This window comes from Cryptomeria japonica, chromosome 6 (genome assembly GCF_030272615.1).
Source record: "Cryptomeria japonica chromosome 6, Sugi_1.0, whole genome shotgun sequence".
Classification (NCBI taxonomy): Eukaryota; Viridiplantae; Streptophyta; class Pinopsida; order Cupressales; family Cupressaceae; genus Cryptomeria; species Cryptomeria japonica.
Window position 1 is genome coordinate 303439732 of NC_081410.1, and position 24596 is coordinate 303464327.

Sequence of the window (24596 nt, forward strand, 5' to 3'; positions counted from 1 at the left end):
GATGACATCTTATGATGAGTTAGCATTGTAATGAAGTCCTGATAGTGTTGTCACGTCATCCTTGTGCGCGTGAAGGATTTTCTTGAAGATCTTGCATGGAGATTGATCCTATCTACCTTGAGAATGTGTGAAGTCTCTGTAAATAGTGGAGAGCGTGTGATGGGTTATCAACTTCCTGAAGCGGCAACGAATGAACATTGGAGAACGTCTTGAGATCTGTTCAAGACTGTTGTATTCAATGCAGTATGATTAACGGTCAAGATTGAACCAATTGAAATTTAAAACCTAAATGTTTAGGGTTTAGGGTTTATGCTATTGACCTATCTATTTTCTATAAGGTCGATGATGTTTTTCATTTTGAAGTTGTTGGTAAATGTTATGTGTGTATCCAAGTGAAGAGATACTTGATTCTTGCCAGACTGAAGAAGTATGTTGATACCTACAGAGTTTGATTGCAGAAGAGGAGGAGCTAAAGTGGATTTGCCTTGGCATTGAGTGCTATTATCAGATTGGTGTATTACCTATTGACTTCTAACCATTTCAGCAGTTGGAAAATCCCTTAATCGGGTAGCTTTAATAGGATTTTGTGTAAATCCTTTAACAGGCTGACTCAATTCAATGAGTTCTTCAATTCCTCTTGTGAGGTAGCCTTTAACAGGGTTCTAACCTTTAACTGAGTATTTAGCCATCCCTTAACCGGGTGATCCCTAGCAGGATCAGTTCCTAGCAGAACCTATTGTAAAAGTCTCTAACCAGACTAGGTTCCTAATAGAGTGGACTTCAAAAGAGTTCAAGAACAGCTTGTGGGTATTCATCCCCACCGTGGTTTTTCCCAGTTGGATTTCCACGTGAAAAATTAGTGTGTCATGTGTGATGCCTTTCATGTGATGGTTTAGTGTTTTATGTCAAAGTGGTAAAACATGTTGAACTAGAAGTCATTATATTTATAATGATAGATTACTTGTTTATGCATGAGGGTGAAGTGGAAATGAGGTATTAGATTGTGTGAAAAGCTAAGAGTTACCGGTTTATTTCTTTCACATTCTCACTATGTTTTACAGGTAATAATCTGATTTAGAGCGGTGTTATTGCTTGCCAGTCAAAGTTCAATGTGTGCAGTCAAACCAGTTTAGGGAAAGTGTTTTTGCCTGTACTGATTCACCAACCTCTCAGTACCGGTTTGGTTCTAACTATTCATCATTTATTTGTCAATTGGTATTAGAGCATCTTCCAGGTCCTCTATGTTGTAATCTTAACTGCTTGAGGAAAATATCCTACTCTAATGATAAAGAGGGAAGGTCCAAAGTTCAATAGAGAACTTTAAAATATGGAAGGACAAAATGAAGATATACATCAAAAGCATGGGTGCTCAACACTGGAGCTATGTTGAGAATGCTTATGTTATCCCTACCGGTACTCTCACTGATGATCAAAAGAGAGAGATTCAAGAGAATGGGCAAGTCATGGAAGCCCTAATCATCAGTCTATCTGACATTGAGTTTATTGATGTTCAGGATAAAGACAATCCCAAAGAAGTATGGGATGCTCTTGAGAATATCTATGGTAGTGATGAGCATGTGAAACAAGCTAAGGAAGAGAGCCTTAGGGGAAAGTTTGAAGATATGAGGATGGTTGAAGGAGAGACCATCCAACAATATGGAATAAGAATCAAAATTGTTGTTGGAGACATCAAGAGTGTAGGTGGTAAAATAGATGATTCCACTGTTGTTAGAAAAGTCTTGAGATCCTTATTACTGGTCTATGCAATAAGGGTTGCTGCTATTCAGGGGTTGAGGTCTATAGACAAGACAAAGGTATCCCTAGACTCCATCATTACTAAGTTGACAGCTTATGAGCTAACTAATTGTGATGGCCATACTCAGAAGACTGAATCAACCTTTAGAGCATCTGCTGCACCATCTAGAAAGGGTAAAGAAGCTAGTACCAGTTGTGAACCAAGACAAAGCAGAGAAATGGATGATGAGGAGATCTTGATGGAATTTGAAGCTCTTCTTGCCAAGAGACTTCCTAAGGGACCTGGTAAATACATAGGTAAGCTCCCTTTGAAATGCTTTCCTTGCAATAGGATAGGACACATTGCTGTAAATTGTCCTAATGGTGATAACAAGGATAAACTGGAGAAGTTCAAGAATTTCAAAGGAGGAAATAGGAGAAACTATTTTGTAGCAGTTGATGAAGGTGTCACTGATGAGGAATCAAAAGATGAAGAAAGTGAAGACATTGCATTTGTAGCAGTTAAGGAAGATGTGTCAGACAAGAAGGCTCTTGTCTCGCACTTTGATAATTCCAATGAGTGGATTATTGACAGTGGCTATTCTCACCATATGACTGGTGACAAGAGTAAGTTTCTATCTCTAGAAGAGTATGATGGTTGTGTGGTTTGTTTTGTTAATGATGCACCATGTATGGTAAAAGGAAAAAGGGTTCATCTATCTAAATGGAAAAAGCAATGTTGATAATGTGTATTGGGTAGAAGGTCTTAGACACAACCTTTTGAGTGTTGCCTAGCTAAATGATAATGGACTCCCTATGTAATTCAGAGATGGAGTGTGTAAAATAAAAGGTAATAGTGGTGAACTGATGGCCATCGGTATGCAGACCAAAGGTAACCTATTTCAGCTAAAGGTAAATATCAGGACATGTCTAATGGCTAAGTTTCATTATAGCTAGAGATGGCATAGGAGACTCTGCCATGTAAACTTTGATAATATTGTAAATGCTAGTAAGATCAAGGTAGTTAGACGTTTGCCTATGCTGAGCAAACTAGAGAATCCTTTGTGCACAGAGTGTCAACTAGGGAAAATGTCTTCCTAAACCTTCAAAGGTAAATCTTTCACTGCAGAAAATTTACTTGATCTTGTGCATACTAATTTGTGTGGTCCTATGAAAACTAGGAGTGTGCAGGGAGAGGTATTTTATGATTCTTACTGATGATTGCTCAAGAATGATGTAGGTCACACTCTTGAAAGACAAGTCTGAAGCTTTTGGAAAATTCAAAGTCTTCAAAACACTGGCTAAAAAAGAAAGTGGTAAGAGGATTAAGTGCCTAAGAACTCATCAAGGAGGAGAATTTACTTCTAGTGAATTCAACAAGTACTGTGAAGAGAATGAAATCAAGAGGCAACTATCTTCCCCCCAGACTCCACAATAGAATGACCTAGTAGAGAGAAACAACCAGACTGTAGTTGCAGCAGCCAGAACAATACTGATCCAAGGAAAAGTTCCTTACACCTTTTGGAGAGAAGCTGTGAGCACTGCAGTCTACACAATGAACTGGGTACTCATCAAAAAGGGTAAGGATAAAACACCTTATGAGTATTGGACCGGTAAAACCCCTGTAGTAAGCTAGTTTAGAGTGTTTGGTAGCAAATGTTATATCAAGAGGAGTGAACATCAGAGCAAGTTTGATGCAAAATGTGATGAGGGAATATTCCTAGGGCATTCCATAAAGAGTAAATCTCTTAAGTTCTTCAACAATAGGACTCAGAGAATTGTTGAAAGTATCAATGTTAGAGTTGATGAAACCTCTGAGAAATCTGAGGAAATCGATAGTGAGAAAGTAGGAGATTAATTGGTAGTAACCTTCTGGGAACCAGTTGCAAAATAGCCTAGCACCAGTAACAGTGCTCCTACACCAGTAGATACTGATGCGGAAGAAGATGAAAATGAAGAAGAAAAGCAAGAGGAAACAACCAAGATCATATCTAGGTATGTAAAGTTAAATCATGATCCAAAGGAGATCATAGGAGATAAGGATGCAGGAATTCTTACAAGAAGAAAGGTCAGAGAAAACTCTTGTATGATCTCTGAATTTGAGCCTAAAATATTCAAAGAGGCATATAAAGATGAAGACTGGATCAAGGCAATGGAAGAGGAACTTGACCAGATAGAAAAGAATGGTACATGGTCTTTGGTACCTAGACCTGAGCATAAAAATGTCATGGTACCAAATGGGTTTTCAAAAATAAGTTGAATGAAGATGGCACAATGGTAAGAAACAAAGCCAGACTAGTGTGTAAAGGATATGCTCAAGAAGAAGGAGAAGACTATGGAGAAACCTTTTCTCTAGTAGCCAGATTGGAAGGAGTTCGTATGCTTCTTGCATATGCAGCCTTCAAGGGATTCAAAGTATATCAAATGGATGTAAAATCTGCATTCCTAAATAGAATACTTGAAGAGGAGGTGTATATAGAGCAACCAAATGGGTCTGCCCTATCAGAAGATAGTGACATGGTGTGTAGGCTACATAAAGCCCTATATGGATTGAAGCAGGCACCTAGAGCATTGTATGAATGCTTACACTCCCATCTTGTGAACATTGGATTTGAGAGAAAAAGTGAAGATAGCAATGTCTATCTGAAGTCGGAAGGAGATCAGATCCTAATGTATCAGGTATTTGTTGATGACATAATTTTTAGTGGAGATGACAAGACGAGTCATGATTTTGTAGATGAGAGGAAGAAGGAATTTGAGATGTCACTTATAGGGGAGATTAAGTTCTTCATTGGACTACAGATTCAACAAATAAAAGATGGAATCTTTATCACTCAGTCCAAGTATGTCAAAGAGGTGTTGAATACCTTTGGCATGGAAGACAACGAACCGGTTGGTACATTGATGGTGACTAGTTGTAAATTATTAAAAGAGGATGACTCAGTATTGGTAAATGAGAAGGAATACCGATCAATGATTGGTAAATTACACTATGTAGTACATAGTAGACTGGACATTGCACATGCAGTGGGCATTACTGCATGGTTTGATAAAAGCCCAAGAGAATCCCACTTGGTAGTAGTCAAGTGGATTCTTAGATATCTGAAGGGAACTATTGACTATGGATTATTGTATCCATGCAGTAATGATTCAACCTGAAAGTGTTTACAGATGCTGATTGGGCTGGTAATGTGGATGACTAGAAGAGCACAACTAGTGGTGCATTCTTTCTTGGTGGTAGACTAGTCTCATGGATGAGTAAGAAGCAAAGTTGTATCTCTCAGTCTACAATAGAAGTAGAGTATGTTGGAACATTTATGAACTGCACCCTGATAATTTGGATGAAGCATGTATTAAATGGCTTCAAAGTTGATGTATCTGAACTAGTAAGTATATTTTGTGACAACACAAATGCAATTAACATCTCCAAGAATCTGGTTTTACATGCTAGAACCAAGCACTTCGTGCTCAAGTATCATTTCTTGAGGGAGAAGGTTCAGAACAAAGAGGTTGTACTGGAACATGTTTCCAGTAAGGAGCAGTTAGTAGACATATTCACCAAGCCTCTACCGAAGGCTACCTTTACCTATTTGAGAGGTGAATTAGGGGTGTTTCCCCTTCAAGAGGTGAACTAAAGGTGTGTGCTCCACATTAGTCAGGTCTTATATTGATATATATTTTTCAGGATTGGAGTGGTGAAGGATGCTACTCCTTAGGGGGAGAAGCATAGTGGAACATAGATGTGTATGCCTCCACTTTGGCATTGTTGTCAAAGGGGGAGAAGATGTGAAGTGGAGAAGATATCTGTAGTATTGGGAAGAAGATGTAAAGTAGAGAGATATCTTTGTAAATTGCCATCAATGCCAAAGGGGGAGATTGTTGGCATATGTGTTGAGCATGATGACATGATGATATTGTATGTTGTCATTGATGTCAATATGCTAAAGTATGAACCAATATATTGTAGTAAGCAAACTGGCAAGAGAACTGGTATGATGATGTAAACTAGTATATGTGAAAAAGTGAAGCAGTATATTTTCTCAAGGCGAATGGGTATGTTGGAATGAGAACTAGTAAATGGAAGTTTTGTATTGGGGTTTCATTTGGCATGACTACTGATTGGTAGTCTCAGCTTCAAGGTTTCCAGTTGATGCATTCCAAGCTTGTGTGATTCAACCGATGACATCTTGTGATGAGTTAGCATTGTAATGAAGACCTAATAGTGTTGCCACGTCAGCCTTGTGTGCATGAAGGATTTTCTTGAGGATCTTGCATGGAGATTGACCCTATCTACCTCAGGAATGTGCAAAGTCTCTATAAACGGTGGAGAGGACGTGATGGGTTATCGGCTTCCTAAAGTGGAAAAGAATGAACGTTGGAGAACATCTTGAGATTTGTTCAAGACTATTGTATTCAATGCAATATGATTATCGGTCAGGATTGAACCGATTGAAATGTAAAACCTAAATGTTTAGGGTTTAGGGTTTATGCTATCGATCTATCTATTTCCTATAAGGTCGATGATGTTTTTCATTTTGAAGTTGTTAGAAAATGTTGTGTCTGTATCCAAGTGAAGAGATACTTCATTCTTGCTAGACTAGAGAAGTGTGTTGATACCTGCAGAGTGTGATTGCAGAAGAGGAGGAGCTAAAGTGGATCTCCTTGGCATTGAGTGTTGTTATCAGATCGATGTATTACCTGTTGACTTCTAACCATTTTAGTAGTTGGAAAATCCCTTAACCAGGTAGCTTTAACAAGCTTTTGTGTAAATCCTTTAACAGGGTTCTAACCTTTAACCAGGTATTTAGCCATCCCTTAACTGGGTCATCCCTAGCAGGATTGGTTCCTAGTAGAACCTATTGTAAAAGTCTATAACTAGACTAGGCTCCTAACAGAGTGAACTTCAAAAGAGTTCAAGAACAACTTGTGGTTATTTATCCCCACCATGGTTTTTCCCAGTTAGGTTTCCACGTGAAAAATCAGTGTGTCATGTGTGATGCCTTTTATGTGATGGTTTAGTGTTTTATGTCAAAGTGGTAAAACATGTTGAACTAGCAATCATTATATTTATGATGATAGATTACTTGTTTATGCATGAGGGTGAAGTGGAAATGAGGTATTAGATTGTGTGAAAAGCTAAGAGTTACCGGTTTATGTCTTCCACATTCTCACTATGTTTTACCAGTAGTAATCTGATTTAGACCAGTGTTATTGCTTGCTAATCAAAGTTTAGTGTGTGTAGTCAAACCAGTTCAGGGAAAGTGTTTTTGCCTATACTGATTCACCTCACCCCTCTTAGTACTGATTTGATACTAACTGTTCCTCATTTATTCATCAGGATTTGTATCACTATTGTCTAATGCTTATATATTTGGTAGTGAATCATAGCACTATGTTGAATCATTGTGCTACCATATTTTTTAGACAAATTGCCTTTGGACTGATCTTTGGAACTCACTATGTGATTACAAACTCATTTTATAGCCCTCCTTTGTCATATACTCGCTGCCCTTTTCAAAATGTTTTTTCACGTTTGATTAGCATGTGTGTTAGGTGTCGTTTCAACCTTGTTTAGGCCCTTAAGATTATTTTTCAACGTTTTGTAACCCCTTGAGATCTCTACTTTGAAAACCTCATAATTATACTTTAGTTACTGGTCTTGAAGCCTTCTACCACATGTTCTCAAGATTCTTCACCATCTCATGAGAGTATAATGTTATAGCCATCATTCACCATGATTGTGTTTGAGGATTTAGCATGCCCTTGTTCTTGTGGTTGCTCTATGTGACCATGGCTTGTACTAATTCCTTGGCATGCCTTGTCATAGTGATGTACACTTAGTTTCAATCTCTTGTACACTATTCTTTGTATGTTGGACTGTGAAAATTTCTTCATTATCTACCTATCATAAGGTTGGCTTCTCTCATGAAGGTCATTGTTCTGAAGTTGCATTACTCATTAGCATTGATGAGACTGTCATATTTATTGTGATTTGTGCTCTGCCTGAGACTGATACCTTTGTATCTCACACATCTATTCTATTGTTTTTTTAAGAGTGTTTCTCTTCAACTATGTCTATGATGTCTCTTGGTGACTATTATCAAGCTTTAATATTAGCATGGTCTTTGGACTGCACTTTTTTATTGAGGCCTAATGACTGGGTTTCTTAAACCTCAAAATGTGACCTTTTCTCTTCAAGTTGATCACTATGATAGAGATATTTTATTCCCCTTGATTCCTTATACCCACACAAAGGACGTATATCAATGCAACCTACCTTTGTGATAGCCTTTCATACCATGGTGACATGACCTCCATGTTCTGTATCTTTTCTATGACTGTGCACAATTCTATGATCTACGATGCTTCTTTAAATTATACTTTGATGAAATGTTTTTTTGTCATTTTCCTCTTGCACATGTTGGTACCCTTGGTTTGAACTTAGTACATGGCACTGCTCTCAATAATGGTTCTTGAGTTATAACTCAAGTGGTCCGAGAGTTGAAACTCTAGACTCAAGGCTCAGTGACTATTATTATTCTCTGTGACAATGTGTCCTTTCTGTTTGTCTCTTGCTAAGGTCTATTTGTTGTTAATTAAAAGTACTGCAACTGTCATGTATCACTGTCATTAAAAACTACTATAAACTACTTTTCTGATCCCATGGTGTGAATGCATAGATATAGTTAAGATAGTCCATAATTGTATTGATGTGCATCACTAGCCTTCATATCTTGCACCACATATTCATCAATGGAATAATGGGATGACTTTTTATTGTGCTTTGTGAATGTATTGAACTATGTTTGATACTGTATGTATAAGCTATGATGGAATCAGACTATATTCCCTTTTTTTTTTGTACTTTGTGAATCTGATTTTGACAATGGACTAACCTTGAGATTATCTGTTTACTATTTCAGATTGTGATCTTTGCAAGGTTAGTGTGTTCTAGACTCTGATCCTTTATGACTGTTACTCCATGGCTTTATTCTCTTGGAAGGGTTTCGTCTCTGAGATTTAGTAGCCATGATTGATTGCCCTCCTTTGTATATCACTGTCTACTTAATCAAATCCTATCCACCTCAAATGGACTTATCTCTAAGTATTTTAGGATTAAGAGTGCATAGTTTAGGAATGCTATTCCCTCTTGGCTGAGTCTTTAGACCTTATGTCTCATAAACACTATGTAGCTGCACTATTTTGATAGTAGTTGCCTTTACTAATTATCAAGATCAATCACAACTATATTTATAATTTAAAGACTATCTTGATCAAGCTCTTTTCTCTGTTATATAGTGACACGCCTATCTTTAGGATGCAAGTATGGATTGTCATATTCTAATATTTATGTCAACTCTTCATGATGATCTTTGACCTTCTACACAATACAAACAAATCATCTTTGTTTTATAAATTCATATGCTAAGGCCATGTCTTCTAGCTTCTCCATTTCGTCTTTCAGAACATTCATCTGCTCTTTCAATGAATTGATAGTAAAATCCTTTGGTATATTCTCACTTGACTACTCATAGCTCTCTCTTATTTGTGTATGTGTGCTTACTATTTTGAGCCTTTTAACTCAGTTATATCTTTAAAATCTATCAAATACCTTTGGCTTCTACTATGCTTCACTATTTTAATGGAGGCTTAAGGTTGTTTTCTAAACAAGATCCCTATGTAGAAGACAATATCTCCTGTCTTTAAGTACATGATCCATATCACTGTTTTAACTCTCTTCTACATCTTTATTACTGTGTCTTTTAAAAATCATTTATCTTCATTGAGCATGACTATGACTCATTGAGTAACTGCCTTTGTGCATTCAAACTCTTTGTTCTTTCACGAACTATTTTATTCACTGCAACTTTGATTATTCTTGGCTACTACTCTAAGGTCTTGAAGGGCTGTGACTGTCCTTTATTGAAGAGGCTATCTCCTCTGTCATCTTGAAATATACCCAACCCCTTTTAACCTGCATAATGACCTCTGGAGGTCTGATCATGCTCCACCTTCACCTTGTAAAGTGACTATTCTAAACATCGTTTGACTGAGACAAATGATTATCACTTATGTAGGGCTGATTGTATGTGACTTAATTGTCATTTGAGTGATATGTTTGTTGTATAGACACTTCTATCATTAGGATATGTAACTATTATATTCACAAAGCCTTTGGTCTTGATGCCATGGATAAAGATGATTGTAATTATCTATTTCTCATTGAAAGCTCCTTTGGGCGTTGTCTTTTGTACTGTGTCCTTTCATTTTGAGTACTAAGCTTGATCTCTAGGCATCACATCTTTCATCTTACAATTGACTCATTCACCGAGTATGCACCTCCTTCTTAGGCTACTCATTGCTCTATTCCTACAACACACTGCTTGTTTGCCTTTGTATGGATACATCCTTTAATAGGAGTCTCATTTTGGTCCTAAGATCTCCTTGGTAGTGCTCATGCAACTCTTTGATACCCATGACAGTAACCTATCAAATGGAGAAAATGATCTTACAGAACTTAATTATTTTAAACCAAAGGTATTTTATTTAAATCCCCTTAAAATTTTGACTAATAATACTAGAAGAGGGCTATTTTTGTCTAGAGATTAAAAGATGGGTAATAATGGCAATCAAAATGATTATGGTCATGAGGTCTATAAGGGAAATTGTAGAGGTACTCTTAGCATTATGCAAGACAAGTACAACAGTCTTAAAAAATGATGACAATGGTATTTAAAGACAACCCATACCGTGTTGCTTTTGGACAAGAAGACAATGCAAATATTGAGCTATAAGAGACCTAGGTGCCAATCTCTATAGAAGTCATGAAAATTATTAACATTATATCAAATTAAGAAAATGCCCATGGAGAGTAGACGTAGGCAAATTTCAGAGGAAATAGAAGGACACTTGATACTGATTAAGGTTGAAAATATAGTGAAAAACTAGCATAAAAATGGAACAATGAGGAAACAATCCTTAAGAATAGTGCTGCAATTCCGAAAAGTGGACTCATGGCTCTCTATGACAGTATATCTAGTTAGATTTACAATATTCTTAGAATATTTTTCATGATTGACATATTTCTTACACAATAGAATTTCTTAGGAGATAAACAAGGAAGAATTTATTTCATTACATTATAGATTGTTATTGTTTGTTATTTGAGCATGTTATAGACCTATTATGCTATTGTAAATAAATTTTTTAATGACAACCCAAAATAGGGTAGATATAATGATAGTGTAGTCTTTCACAAGAAGCCTTAAGGTATGCTCTAGAATAGTGAAAATATACAGATAAAAGGCATCGATAGACTGTGAGAAGACATCTTAATAGCAAGAAGAAGGTTTCCAGATTGAAGATAGTCATGGCTTTAGCTCATTACCAATAGATAAGGAAATGCTATGACTCATATCGATAGTGAGGTCTTAGTAAGATGCTCAATGAAGACTCCCTTTTGATCTTGTTGCTCACAAAGGTGGTTTTGAATTGTGTATTTTATTTTCTACAATCTATTCAAATGAAGAGCTATTATAACACTATAGGAGAGATAGATTAAGAAATGACAGTGGGATTGTGGGACTGAAGATTGTGAAATTTTAATCCTGAAGCATGAACAATGCTTAATAAGGAGTACAAACTAATACTAAGTGCCAATCATATCAATCACATCACAACGAAAGGAAAATCAAAACCCTAATTGTCTTGTAAATATGCAAAGAAGACAAGAGCTTAAAGAAGCACTATTTATTCTTTTCACTGTCATTGTTATAACAGAAGATAATAGGGTCACCTAGCCTTTCGATAGTCCAAAGAAGACTGTATTGCATCAAAAGAAGTATACATCACTTTCGTAGTTATAATGATAGTCAAGAGCTTTGTATCAACCAATGTTATAGCTACAAGGAAAAAGAATGCTAGGGTTTGTTGATAGTTAAATAATAGAGACTTGTTTGTGTTAGACAGTTCAGATAACGGAAAGACAATTGAGAGAGGGGGTGAATCAGTTGTCATAGATTACACAAACTTTCAGCAATTAAAACTTTAATACCAGAACCCAAAACAATAATACCGGAATAATAGTTAATCCAATTAAGCATAAAAATTAATCACATAATAAAATCCATCCACACAACACCAAAGATTGTATGTGGAAAACTCAGTAAAGGGAAAAACCATGGTGGGAAGCCTACCCATAGCTAGATAATACTTCTGCAGTAAGTATGTGAATTACAATAAAGGGGCTTGCACTTGAAGGAAGGCCAACAACCTAGAGAACACTGCTCATTATATAAGGAGCCTAACTAACTCCATATAAATTTAGACTACAATCCAAAGAAGTGTTGAACTGCAAAAGATAACATCTCCTATGCTAGAGTAGAGTTTCGGTTAAGATCTAAATCCTCTTACATAAACCAAATTCGATCTCCAATGATCAACCAAATCCTCTTCCTAAATGATATTACATTATTTGCACATTACATTCCTTGACCATGACCTCTTACATTAACCATGATAATCTACAATGAGATATTACATCTAATTTATACAAACCCTCAACCATAAACAATTAGGTCGGCCACCAGACAATAAACCAATTACATAATTACAAACCATGTCGGCCTTAGACCAAACAAGTAATATCAACACATAAGACATCCCTGAAATACATCAATAGGTCATATCCACATGTTACATTAAAGTCGGTCCATAACCTAGATCAACTGGGACCAAGTATAGGTCCACATGCTTCAGCAATGATCTCCAAATGCCAAGTCTTGAACATGATCACCAACCAAATCCTACAAACTCTATCAGAAGCTGCACCAACACCACTTATGAAATCCATCAAAGATCTCCACTAAAAGGCTCTATCGGTGAAATCCTCGCCGGAACCAAGAACCAATCTTCTAAGCAAGCAAGATAGCATCCAAGCACCAGACCAAAACCAACTGACCAAATATGAGTATAAGTATCATGAACAAGCCAATTCCATCACCATATTATATCAGAGCTTATCGGATTATGTCAGATCCAAGTTAACCAGAAACCACTCATCCTACCAAGACCAAAAGGGTGTCGGTAAAGCATCCAAACAACTAGTGTTGACATCTGTTATCGCTGTTTTTAAAATTGGGTTCTTTCCCCATATTTGGCTATGGTTTTTTGAAAAAATTTGTATAAGATGTGGCCCCAAATGCTTCAGCTTTATTCTAAACCTAGAGGGTTTAAGGCTTTTCTAAGTTTTGCGCTTTATCTTTTGTTTTAAATCCCCTGGTTTCTATTCCGTCGTTACTTTATTTCACTTAAGTCATGGGTCGTGGGGTCGTAAGAAGTGTCCCCCCCTCGCTATTTACCTAGGTGGTCATGTTAATTATTTGAAAAATTTTCACCTTTTATTATTTCCTTCTAAAGTGCCGGGCCCAGTAAACATTGATCACCTTGGGGAAGGATCCGACGGTTGGCGCTATTTCGCAAAGGCTAAGTGCTTGCCCTTTAAGGCTGCGAAATAGTGAGGATTAATATCAGCCGTCCATGTGTCATGCGGAGGAAGTGAAGGTTGCGGCTATCAAGAAGGTGGGGCCCCCTCTACGTGGTCTTCTCTGGCATATTAGAGGGCAGCACGTGGCACAGGCCGCCACAGTTAGCATGTTGAGATCAAGGTTCAAAAGTGGGCCCCAAAGATGAGTCAGCTCACAGGTGGAGGTGACCTGGCAGGGGCAGCTCTTACAATTCATTGAAACCTCGTGGCTCTCTCTGACAAATGAAAAGTCGACAGGTCAGCTTCGAAGGTGACAAGGTGCCAGGTGTCTATGGCGTGTCTGTGGACCCACCATCTCTGAGGGTTTCTAACAAGGTTTAAATGCTGCACAAGTTGAGAAAGGATCCGACGGTCGGCGCTATTTCGCGAGGGTTAAGTGCTCACCTTTTAAGGCTGCGAAATAGCGAGAATGAATATCAGCCGTCCATGTGTCACGACCGGGTAAGTGGAAGGCATAGTTGTCAGAGATAGCTGGAGTCCCATGGCTTTCTTCGGGCGTATTATAAGGTAACACGTGGCACAGGCTGCCACAGTCAGCGTGACAAGGCACCAGGTGTCCGTGGCGTGTCCGTGGGCCCACCTCTTCTGAAAGCTCCTAACAGGGTTTAAATGCCGAGCAAGTTGAGATAAGATCTAACGGCTCGCGCTATTTCGCAAGAGTAAGATGCTCACCCTTTAAGGCTGCGAAATAGCGAAAGTTAACCTGGACCGTCCACGTGTCTTGATGACATGCAGTCTAAAAGGCAGCTGTGGGTCCCTATAGTGTATGCTTGACAAATGAAGAGTCGACAGGTCAGCTTCGAAGGTGACAAGGAGCCAGGTGTCCATGGCGTGTCCGTGGGCCCACCATTCCTGAGGACTTTTTCGAAGGAGTAAAAGGTGACCAACTTGAAAGATGATCCAACGGTCCGCGCTATTTCGCACGGGTAAGCTGCTCACTTTTTAAGGCCGCAAAATAGCGAGCGTTAATGAGAGCCGTCCACGTGTCATGATGATGACAAGGCAAAAAGGGAAAAACATGGGCCCGCCATAGTATAAAGGGATACATTCGGCCAGTATCAAAATAGAATGTGAGGGGATTTTCTAAACCAATGATCAGATGCCGCATGGTATTATGTAGCCAATAGAAGGATGGGATCCAGACTAAAGACAAAGCCATCAAAATGCAATTCACGGTGAGACACTTGCAGGAAGGCTGCGACCCGTTGGAGTTAAGATATGAATTCTCGTATGAATTCGATTTTGAAGGGACGACCGAAGCATGCAGAATCAATGTTACAGTTAAGGCCCAGAGTACAAGCATTTGATTTCCTAACAACCAAGTATAGAGACCTTTTAAAAGGATTTTTGTAGAGGAAGCAAACGCAGAGTTATCTTTTATAAAAATAGAGAAGGCGAATTGGTTGCAGAGCGAATTTCTTCGAGCAAGCATTAGGTTTTTTCTTATTTTGCAGCCATTCTTGTGTTGTAATAAGTGAAATTGTTCTCGTATAACAGAAGTATTTTCAGAAGTAATATTTATCTGGTTGTATTGCAAATGGCTCCTAAAAGGGAATTTTCTGGTAAAGTTGATTATCTTGAAAGAAGTGTGTGTGATGACTTCTTAGAGCAGTTGACGCTGTCAACCAACCAGGCCTCTAAGGCCAAAGAATTAGCACCCAGGGCTCCCCGACTGAGAATTGGAGAAGGGTTATATGATAAGGGTAGTTGGTTAAGAGACCCACAGGTTGGGCTGTCTGGGTTGGGGTTATTTAAAATCGGTTTTGGAATGAGGAATTCTCCTGCTCCTCAAAATAGCATTTGGGAATTAGATGTTGGGAGATTGGTAGTCCCAGCGGTGTTCATGGATATAGATTTGTTAACCCAAATGGCATTGAATTATGATTCAGTTACCAGGTGTATCCGGGATGTGAATGGAAAAACCCTCGTGGAGATAAATGCAGAAGAGCTGAGAAAAGCGTTTGGGCTTAGTGAGTTTACCAATTTCTTGGAGCCTATAAACTTCACACAATTAGCTCAGGTATACAGGGCACAGAGGACTCATCTTAGGAATGGGCCTCTCAAAGAACTTTTTCTGAAAGTAGGGGGGTTAGCAGTTGTAGGGCCCAATACACAAGAGCCTTTTTCATTAAGTATGTTTACCTTAAGGGCAAAAGGGATGTACTGGGCACTTTGCCAAGTTCTAGGAGAGGATGCTGAATCTAATATGCCAAATCATTATTTGTTAATGATTGTTCAAATTCTGAATCCTTCTCTTGCTATTACGTTTGATTATGCCTCCTATATTGCTGATGCTATCCATGGAGGATTGATGGGGATAAAGAATGGGAAGGTGGATAGGCCATTTGGGTGGTATTCACTATTGATGCACCTCTTCCTCTTCAAAGGTGGAGATTATTTTGCCAGTGGAATGGACCTGGTAAAAGAAAAGGAGGGAGAAAAGATGCCGGTACAATTATGGAGTACCGTATTGTCATGGGATAGAGAGGATGCAAGTTTTCTAAAGTTTGATAAATACTTTGCATCCAAGATAAGGACTCTTCTTTGCTCTGACAATCCACGAGTCCCCAAGGTTCTTCTGGAATTCTTAAGACCAAAAGAATTCGCAGAGAATGTCAAGATTGTTCATAACTGGGGTGATATGTATTTGTATCCAGTATCCACAGTGTTTAGGGTCTTTGGTTTCAGAGGCACCCCATTTTTGTTACCATACCAGGTCCCCCTCAAAGTGGGAATAGCTGAGATTCTCAAACAAATTGGTGACTTGCAAGAGGCAGAGTTAACAGGCTGAGGTAAAGGGACTATTTTCCCTACAGCTACAGTAGCCCACCAATTTGTGATCACCAAGGGAGGCTGGAAATGTTTTGAGGATTTCCTTAAACCCTACCATTTGTCCACTGCAATGTCTAGATGTGCTGACTCGGAGGATTTCTACAATGGTGTATTCCGGAAGAAAGTAGCATGCAGAGGTAGGCCCCATCAATTCCACTTTCCTGGAGACCTCATCAGGAATGAATTTGATTTAGATGAACAGGAGTTGAGGAAGGAAAAATGGGTGGCTTACAGGAAGGCCCTGGATTTTGTGCATCAATTTGATGTTAGTTATGACCCATTGTCTAGTTCAACTAGTTCAACTAGTTCAAATGCTATTAGGCACTCTGTTCCTAGGACAATAGATGGGAACATTAGTTTGATTGATATAGATCAAATTAATGTATCGGATTCTGAAGAAAACTATCCTGATGAGGATAAGATGTCTCAAGAAATTGAAGAATTAAATAAAAGGGTTCATCATTTAATATCCTTGAGGGCCCAAAAAGAGGCAAATAAGGAAAAGGAAGTTAAAGCCAAAATGATGGAGAGAGATAGGCTTCTTAGACAGATAGCTGATCTTGAAGTCCTTGCCAAAGACAAAGAAAAGACTGATCAAGAAGGCCCGGTGATCAGGGAAATCTTAACCCCTAAGATCAGACCAGTTCCTAAGTCAGTAGCCCAGCCAAGTAAAGAAGTCCCTAATGATTCCCAACTCCCTAAAGTTAATTTAAACAAAGGGAAACAGATATGGGTAGATGATAGAGTAGAGTCTAAAACTGCAGAAGGGATTTCTCATAGGATCCTAGCACATGAGAGAGAGATGGAAAGGATGAGGAAGGAAAAGGAAGACCTCCAAATGGAGTTGGAAAAGGCTGAGTTAGAAGCTGCAAATCAGGAAGTTAAGAGAAAGATTAACTACCTAAAAGCTCCCCCTATTACATTCCCATCAGAAGATCTTAGTAAGCCTAATCCCCAACAAATTTCTCTCCCTCAGGTCAATACCCAACCAGTAGTGCACACTAACATTGCTTCAGTAAGCCACATACCTTCAAATAAGCAGTACACCCAAACATCTCAATCCCCAATCTCAAAGGCTAAGATGATTATGGGGAATAATAATACTGTTTCCCCTTTTCAAAGAAGGCCGATTAATCTAGAACAATATAAGCAATTGTTTTTTGATGGGATCCCAGGATATCCAAATCATGTTCCCACTGAGTTAAGAGACAAACTCCATAAATTTGTCGGGAACAATGCAATCAGTGCTGAGGAACATCTCAAATCTTTTGGGGATTTGATAAATGATTATGAGATAGTTGATGAAGATGTGATTATGAAACTGTTTGTTCAATCCCTGGTTGATGATGCAAGAGATTGGTACAGAGGTCTTCCAGTAGCTAGCATAGGTTCATGGGAGGAATTCAAAAATTGCTTTCAAGAACAGTATGGTGATAAGACTAATGTGAGTTTCATGCTGAATGAGTTCAATAATATTAGAAAATCTGAAAATGAAATAGTCACTGATTTTAATGCTAGGTTCCAAAAGGCTATGCATAGATTATATCAGGTAATGAGGCTAGATGACAATATGTGCCTTAACACCTATTATAATGCATTTGATTCTAAGATGGCTTACATTCTCAGAGATAAAAATCCTCATAACTTGAGGGATGCCTTTAGAATTGCCATAAATGTTGAAAGTAATAGAAAGGCATCTGGCAAATTAGGAAGGAGGACAGATGGAAGATTATGGCATGAAACCAAACAGCAACCTAACAAAGTTGCTAAGGAAGAGGATAAAATAGAAAAACTGGTCACTGCTATGAAAGATTTGACTGCTAAGGTTAACAAAAATGATAAACCTCATTACAATTGGCAAGATAGACCTCCTAGGTTACATGATATGCCATACAATACAAATTGGAAGGATGGTAAGCCCCAAGTTGAGAAGCCTAAAATTGCCCAAAGCCAAGACACACCAGATCCTTTGAAAGGCAAGACTGTTAATAATATAGAAAATACTCCCTGGTGTATTGCTTGTGATGGACCACATTCTCCTCACCAGTGTGCAGTAGCTCAAGCTCTGGAAGAATCCATGAGACCAGAAGCAAAGCTTAATATTAATATGTTTGAAACTATCATAGAAAGTGATGAGGAATCTATGCCAAGTGAGTGCAGTGATGTGTTAGATAATGAAAGATCAGTAAAAGGGTAGTTAGCCTTAGGCTGGCACCTTACATTGAATGTGGTAACAATTGAAGATGAAGAAGTTCATCTTAGGAGGCCTAGTGAAGAAGAGGTTAGAAATCTCACTAAGGCTGCAATCGCCAAAGCTAAACATAACTACAATCTGAGAAGCACCAAGAGAGATACTGATCAAGGTGAGCCAAGTTCTATGTTTGTAAAAGAGGTCACAAAGAAAGGGGCATCAAGCAGTGTTACTGCTACTGTCAATGCTAGTCAAGAAAAAGAGGAACAAGTTAAAGACTTCCCTAGAACCACAGATGCCAAAAATACTGGTGATGTACAAAAGGTGGAAATAGTAAAAAAGGGCAACCAACTCAAAGTAGAAAAGGTTAAGATTAATACTGAACAGTGTAATTACTCCACATTTAATATGGCCCAAGCTTTAACTCAAATGAAGGTCACTGTCCCATTAGTGGAGTTACTAAAGATTAAGGAACACAAGGATGTAGCTTTGTCTCTATTCTCTAGTATATCTGATGGTGATTCAGTATTACCCACTGGTTTAGATAAAATCGGGAAGGATCAAGAGTTCCAAACTCCAGAGGTATATGTTGGAACCACTATCACTCAGGAGCCTTCTCAGGTGGACCCTTTCTATGTTACCCTGCTGGTAAATAACCGGTTAATTAAAAACTGCATGATAGATTCAGGAGCAGCTGCTAATGTGATGCCCTATGGTGTCATGAAAGAATTAGGATTATCGGTGACTACTGTGTATGGGAAATGCTATGCCATGGATAACAAAGAAGTACCTGTGATAGGTACAATGAAAGATGTAGAAGTAAAAATAGCTGCATTTCCTGAAGCTACTTACAAAATGGATGTTATTGTCACAGATACTAAACCCCACTATGGCATGTTACTTTCTAGGCAGTGGGCCGCAACAGTGGAGGGAAATGTTCAATTGGATTTGTCTTATGCTACTATTCCTGTTGGTGGCAATAAGGTCAAACTATACAGGGAGCCACGAGCTCCTAAGGTAGTTGAAAATGTGGACCCTAGTATGCTTAACTGTATGATTGATGTGGATTTAGATAATTTCAGAATTCAGCCAGTATTACCTCAATTGAAGAACACTGACCCAATTGTAGTTGAGTTACAAGCACAACAGTATGGATTGTGGCAAATGTATTTCGATGGAGCTTGTTCCAAAGAAGGGTCTGGAGCAGGAGTTCTTTTTGTATCCCCATCAGGTATAACCTTTAAATATTCATTCCTATTGGCATTCCAATGCACAAATAATACTGCAGAGTATGAAGCTCTGTTATTAGGACTTGAGGTTGCAAAAAGGCATGGAATCCGATTATTGAAAGTGATGGGCGATTCAGAGCTGGTTGTCTCTCAGGTAAGGTCTAAGTATGCATCCAAGAATGATAAATTGAAGCAATATAAGCATGCTGTTTGGGATGTTATTGAATATTTTGATGCCTTTTCTATCAACTGGATAGAGCGAGCAAGAAATATTATGGCAGATTTTTTAGCTAATGTTGCTTTAAAAAATGATGATGCAACACTAACTAGTATTTCTACTGTGGAAATAAAAGCTAGGCCTGCTATTCCTGATAATGTGTATAATTGGCAAGTTTTTGCTGATGATGAAGATATTCTTAGATTCATCCAATGTGTTGATGATTATGATGGACAAAAAATTGATTGTAATGCATTGGTGGAAGTAGTGGATGGCATAGAGACAGTGTTTGGAAATGATATTGTCCAGTTGGAAACCAATGAGATACCTAAAGGGTTGGTGGAGTTAGAAAGCATGTTCAGTTATAATGACAGCCATTTACACTAGCAATCCACCACCAAGTTAGAAGAATTGGAGGAGGTCAACTTGGGGACAGAATCATCCCCCAAGTTGGTATACATTGGAAAGAAGCTACCTCCTCATGTTAGGACTAACCTAATCAGTTTACTGAAAAGGTATAAACATGTTTTTGCTTGGTCTTATGAAGATCTAAAGGCATATAGACAAGATCTTTTTCAGCATGAAATTCCCTTACTTCCAGATGCTAAGCCTTTTAGACAAAAACAGAGACCTATTAACCCCTTGTTAGAAACAAAAATGCAACAAGAGTTGACTAAATTGAGAGAAGGGGGGATTATCAAACCAATCAGACATTCTTCATGGGTTTCTAATTTGGTCCCAGTGAGAAAAAAGAATGGAGACATCAGATTGTGTGTTGATTTTAGGAACCTTAATGTTGCCTCTTTAAAAGATAATTATTCATCCCCAAATATGGAAGCAATGCTACAAAGAGTGACAGGATGTGATCTTTTATCCATGATGGATGGTTTCTCAGGATACAATCAAGTGTTAGTAAAGGAGTCAGAACAGTTCAAAACAGCTTTTACTACTCCATGGGGAACTTATGTGTATGTGAGAATGCCGTTTGGATTGAAAAATGCAGGGGCTACATTTCAAAGAGCTATGGATGTGGCTTTTAAGGAATTCATTAACATTATTATGGTGGTTTACCAAGATGATTTAACTTGTTTCTCAAAGAGAGCTGATGATCACTATGGACATTTAGAGAAAGTGTTTGATAAGGCTTTGGAATTTGGTGTATCACTGAATCCCAAGAAATGTCATTTTGGGGTCACTGAAGGAAAGTTATTGGGACACATAGTCTCCAAGGAAGGAATAAGAATAGACCCTGAGAGAATTGAAGCAATCAACAAGGTGTCTGAACCAAAGAATGTGAAAGGAATTCAGTCCTTTTTAGGCAAAGTGAATTTTGTCAGGAGATTCATTGCAAATTTTGCTGAGATAGTGAAGCCTATTGTCAAATTGCTCAAGAAGGACGCAAAGTTTCATTGGGATCAGGAAGCCTCAAAAGCTTTTAATGAGATTAAAAAAGCAATCCAGGAAGCACCAGTGTTGAAGTCCCCGGATTATGGTAAGCCTTTTTCTCTGTTTTCTTTTGCTTCATATCACACAGTGGCTGCAGTGTTATTGCAAAAGGATAATGAGGGATATGAACATCCCATAGCTTTCTATAGCAAATCTTTGCAAGCGGCAGAATTAAAATATGAAACCATGGAGAAACAAGCTTATGCCTTGGTTAAAGCTGTTAAAGCCTTTAGGCCATATTTGGTGAATGCAAATGTCACTGCCTATGTTCCACATGCTGCAGTTAAAGATATTTTGTCTCAATCTGAGGTTACTGGGAAGAGATGTAGGTGGATCAATAGAATTCAAGAGTTCAATTTGGAGGTAAAGATCACTAAATTGGTGAGAGGGTTAGGTTTGGCCAAGCTCATGACTGAGTCAAATCTCATGAATGTAGAAGTACACAATGTTGAGGTTGAAGATATTGTGGTCACTAGTATTGAGAGGCAACCATGGTACACAGAAATAATCCAAGTATTAAAAGGTCATATGCTGCCAGAAGAAATGACACACAACCAGAAGAGAACTTTGAAGCTCAAGTCCCAGAAATATGTCCTCATTCAGGGTGATCTTTATTGGAGACAAAGAGATGGGGAGTTGCTGCTGTGTTTGGATGAATTTCAAGCTAAACGGATGTTGAATGAAATGCATGATGGAGTATGTGGAGGTCATTACTCTGCTAAGACTACAGCTGGTAAGATAATATGGGCTGGGTATTATTGGCCTACTTTGTTTAAAGATACTCATGCATATGTTCGAAGATGTGATTCATGTCAGAGATTTTCTTCCAAGCTCAAGTATGAAGGAGCTTTACCCCTAAATCCAGTCTCAGTAGAAGCTCCTTTTGTCCAATGGGGTATTGATTTTATTGGAGAAATTGCTGAGAAGTCAGGAAGAGGTCATGGATGGATTATAGTGGCCACAAATTATTTTACTAAATGGATAGAAGCTATTCCCACAAGAAGAGCTACTAGCAAAATTGTCATTGATTTCTTGATGGATAATATTGTGACTAGATTTGGAACACCTGCAAAATTGATAATGGATAATGCTATGTGTTTTAGATTAGAAGAATTTGTAGGCTTTTGCAATAGTCATGGTATACTTATGTCATACTCATCACCTTATCACCCTCAAGGGAATGGACAAGAAGAATCTAGCAACAAAAGCTTGCTAACTATTATTAAGATCTTAGAAGAAAACAAAAGGTCTTGGGATCAAAAGTTGAAATTGGCTCTGTGGGCGGATAGAATAACAGTTAAAAAATCCATTGGAATGTCACCTTTTGAGTTGGTTTATGGTACCCAAGCCAGATTACCGGTAAATAACCTTCTTCCAGTATATAAGTTTTTGCAGGAAGAGAGCATGGAATTATCTGAACCAATGGAGAACAGGATGATCCAAATTGTAGAGGTGGAAGAGCTTAGAACCTCCGCTCATAAGAAAAATCAGAAGCTCCAGTTACAGTCAAAGTATCTTTTTGATAAAAGGACATCATTGAGGAAGTTTCAAATTGATGACATGGTTCTTCAGTGGAATGCAAAAGGGCAAGATAAAGGAAAGCATAAGAAATTTGAATCACTTTGGATTGGCCCTTTTGTAATTTGTGACTTGAATGGTAAGGATTCATATTTTTTGAAGAATATGAATGATGAGATGCAGGAATTTCCAGTGCATGGACAATTCCTGAAGCACTATTTCTCTTAATGTCCATGCACAGTAAGTCCTTTGTTTGTATATATTTTGTTTTCTTTCCTGTTTTCCTGGTTTCGGTCTGTGTTTTGGTCTATTTCTCCAGAGTTTCTGAGTTTTCTTGTGTTGATCTCGCAATCAACCATCCCCAGTCAGAGCCGCTGTTATCGCTGTTTTTAAAATTGGGTTCTTTCCCCATATTTGGCTATGGTTTTTTGAAAAAATTTGTATAAGATGTGGCCCCAAATGCTTCAGCTTTATTCTAAACCTAGAGGGTTTAAGGCTTTTCTAAGTTTTGCGCTTTATCTTTTGTTTTAAATCCCCTGGTTTCTATTCCGTCGTTACTTTATTTCACTTAAGTCATGGGTCGCGGGGTCGTAAGAAGTGTCCCCCCCTCGCTATTTACCTAGGCGGTCATGTTAATTATTTGAAAAATTTTCACCTTTTATTATTTCCTTCTAAAGTGTCGGGCCCAGTAAACATTGATCACCTTGGGGAAGGATCCGACGGTTGGCTTTTTCGCAAAGGCTAAGTGCTTTCCCTTTAAGGCTGCGAAATAGCGAGGATTAATATCAGCCGTCCATGTGTCATGCATAGGAAGTGAAGGTTGCGGCTGTTAAGAAGGTGGGGCCCCCTCTACGTGGTCTTCTTTGGCGTATTAGAGGGCAGCACGTGGCACAGGTCACCACAGTTAGCATGTTGAGATCAAGGTTCAAAAGTGGGCCCCAAAGATGAGTCAGCTCATAGGTGGAGGTGACCTGGCAGGGGCAGCTCTTACAATTCATTGAAACCCCGTGGCTCTCTCTGACAAATGAAAAGTCGACAGGTCAGCTTCGAAGGTGACAAGGTGCCAGGTGTCTATGGCGTGTCTGTGGACCCACCATCTCTGAGGGTTTCTAACAAGGTTTAAATGTTGTGCAAGTTGAGAAAGGATCCGACGGTCGGCGCTATTTCGCGAGGGTTAAGTGCTCACCTTTTAAGGCTGCGAAATAGCGAGAATGAATATCAGTCGTCCATGTGTCACGACCGGGTAAGTGGAAGGCATAGCTGTCAGAGATAGCTGGAGTCCCGTGGCTTTCTTCTGGCGTATTATAAGGTAACACGTGGCACAGGCTGCCACAGTCAGCGTGACAAGGTGCCAGGTGTCCGTGGCGTGTCCGTGGGCCCACCTCTTCTGAAAGCTCCTAACAGGGTTTAAATGCCGAGCAAGTTGAGATAATATCTAACGGCTCGCGCTATTTCGTGAGAGTAAGATGCTCACCCTTTAAGGCTACGAAATAGCGAAAGTTAACCTGGACCGTCCACGTGTCTTGATGACACGCGGTCTAAAAGGCAGCTGTGGGTCCCTATAGTGTATGCTTGACAAATGAAGAGTCAACAGGTCAGCTTCGAAGGTGACAAGGAGCCAGGTGTCCATGGCGTGTCCGTGGGCCCACCATTTCTGAGGTAGACCTGTCGAGATTGAAGTGGGGCCCCCATGGTTCTTCTTCTGGCAAGTGACAGAGCGACAAATCAGCACAGTGGATAACTAGATGCCAGATGTCACTGACGACACAGCGGGCCCACCATTCCTGAGGACTTTTTCGAAGGAGTAAAAGGTGACCAACTTGAAAGATGATCCAATGGTCTGCGCTATTTCGCAGGGGTAAGCTGCTCACTTTTTAAGGCCAC